Here is a 2,811-nt window from a genome sequence, read left to right as displayed (position 1 = left end):
AACTTCATCACTAGATCTTCATTATAGGGATGGTTGAAGGTGACAAACGGAATAAGATCCAATCTGCCAAGAGCAGAGTACACACCGGGATACAGATGATCATTGTCGCGCAAACTCTTAGTGTTGACTTGCTTGTGAGGAGCAAACTTCTTTGACTTGGTCATAAGAAGCTCATGATAGACCCTTTGTTGAAACTCGTTCTTGAAACAAGGATCCACTCCCATACCAGTGGCAGCTGCATAAGGATGGCTCTGTCTCTCAGCCCAGATCTCTGGCTTGGTCCACTTGGCAAGAGGCATATTCCAGAGGTCACACCCACCCGGAATGGCTTGCTCGGGACTATACACCTCTTCCTCTTCTTCATCTTCCTCAACACGATCATCCTCTTCTTCTATCTCATCATCAACATTGGGGTTGTCATAGTAAGCATCATCTTGCGAGTCATAATCTTCCTCAGAATTATCGGAGGTCTCAACAACGGGCCGCTTTGAGGCAGCACGGCAAACACAGCCCTGACCTGACCCAGACCCCTGACCCATGCCTTCAGACGGCTGACGACGAGCAATGGTGTAGTCCTTTGATCCTCCTTTTGCACGCTTGTGACGAAGCTCAGACCTCTTGTCAGCGGAGTCTGAAACACACGCAAACACCCAACAACACAAAGCACAAACACAAATGAGTACAAGTGCAAGAAGGATGGCAAGGAGTTAGACAGAATCCAGACAAAAAGTTTCTGGATAGCCCGTGCGCACGGGGGTTTAGACCCCGTGGGTACGGGGGTCCCGTGCGCACGGTACAGGACCGTGGACACAGGGCCCTATGCACATGGGGGTCAAACACCCTATGGACACGGGGGGTCTCCCAGCGGCAGCCACTTCCAGATCGAAATCCGGGAGTGGGTGGAGCAGAGAGACCAAGGGACCTGTGCACATCGAATTCTGTCTAAACAAAGGTCTAGGCCAAACGAAACTATGGAGGAAACCCTAAAGCTATAAACTAGAGGAACTGATGGAGAGAAAACAAGAGGACACGACCAACCGGAGGAGGAACCCATCTGATGCAGATCCACGGAGGAAGAAGCCCGACAAAGCCCGGAGGAGCTCCGGCGAGCGGAGGCGATGGCGGCGGCGCTGGAGGTTTCCTGGGGAGTGGAGGGGGCGAATGGGTGGGAATGAACCCGAGCCACCCACGCCCCACCTCTTTAGGGCCAGAAACCGCAGACCCCGTGCACACGGGCTAAGTGAGCCCCGTGGGCACGGGGGTCCCGTGGGCACGGGGGCCCCGTGCGCACGGTACAGAGCCCGTGGGCACGGGGTATTGAGGAACTTTGGCATGAGTGATGATTTTTTTTTGAATACAGGGCTGAGTGTAGACTCTTACCCCTACTTCACGAAACACTCAGTCTATATTTCCGAATACGTCGCGAGAAAAGTCCTATCACTACGAGAAGGGCATATGAGGAGCACTTGTACCAAAAGAGAAGCAAGAAAAACCCACCAAGAAAAAGGAGAGAAAAGACACAAAAAACAACACACCACACACGCGAAACAAACACGGACACAACCCTCAAGAGAGGGAGGTGGCCGAGGCCACCATGTTTGAGTTTACTTGGTATGGCACCGCGAAGATATGAACCTTGGGCCCAAGACCAATACTCATCTTTGAAGCACAAGTACCACCTAAAGTGGCTTATGTGAAAGATTGTGTTTGTTTTATGCACTTCTAGGATAAGATAGCTCATGAGTTGAGCTAGCTCCCCCTAGACATGTGCCTACATCTAAGCAAGATAATACATGAGTATGTGTGTATGAGCAAGAATTTCATCCCAAGTTACTAATATCCATGATATTTAGCTCATGCCTTAACTCGCGGAATCTTGCTTCTTCAAGGGGCTTGGTGAAGATGTCGGCTGGTTGATTCTCGGTGTTGACATGGAGTAACTCAATGTTTCCCTTGGCCACATGATCTCTAATGAAATGATGGAGAATCTCAATATGCTTGGTCTTGCTATGTTGAACCGGATTCTCGGCGATCTTGATGGCACTTTCATTGTCACACCAAAGAGGCACTTTGTCACATTTGACACCATAATCCATCAAAGTTTGCCTCATCCATAATAATTGAGCACAACAACTTCCGGCAGCAATGTACTCGGCTTCGGCTGTGGAGAGAGATATACAATTTTGCTTCTTTGAAGACCAACTTACCAATGACCTTCCTAGGAATTGACATGAACCATAAGTGGACTTGCGATCAACCTTGTCTCCGGCCCAATCCGAATCCGAGTAACCCATTAACTCAAATGATGATCCCTTGGGATACCAAAGGCCCAAGTTTGGGGTATGAGCCAAATATCGAATGATCCTTTTCACTGCCGAATAGTGGCTCTCCTTAGGAGCGGATTGAAATCTTGCACACATACACACACTCAACATAATATCTGGCCTAGATGCACAAAGGTAAAACAAGGAACCGATCATAGAGCGATATACCTTTTGATCCACTTCTTTACCATTTGGATCAAGATGAAGTTGACCATTTGTGGGCATGGGTGTCTTCATTGGCTTGACATCTTGAATTTTGAATCTCTTGAGCATGTCTTGGATATAACGAGATTGATTGATGAAGGTTCCGCCTCTCAATTGCTTCACTTGAAAACTGAGAAAGAACTTCAACTCTCCCATCATGCTCATAGCAAATTCCTTAGTCATAAGATTCTCAAAATCAACGTTAATAGCATGGTTAGTGGACCCAAAGATAATATCATCAACATATATTTGGCAGACAAACAACTCTCCTTTTACCCTCTTC

General features: G+C 48.0%; 1 pseudogene; it reads right to left on the bottom strand.

Annotated features, from left to right (window-relative positions):
* Window positions 1–1,820: 1,820 nt before the first annotated feature.
* LOC147959045 (secreted RxLR effector protein 161 pseudogene) lies at window positions 1,821–2,573 on the bottom strand (annotated as a pseudogene).
* Window positions 2,574–2,811: the final 238 nt, after the last annotated feature.

Source organism: Triticum urartu, chromosome 7A (genome assembly GCF_056163025.1).
Source record: "Triticum urartu cultivar PI428250 chromosome 7A, HENAU_Tu73, whole genome shotgun sequence".
Taxonomy (NCBI): domain Eukaryota; kingdom Viridiplantae; phylum Streptophyta; class Magnoliopsida; order Poales; family Poaceae; genus Triticum; species Triticum urartu.
The sequence above is the reverse complement of the archived record's forward strand: the minus strand, read 5'-3'. Positions and strand labels throughout refer to the sequence as shown.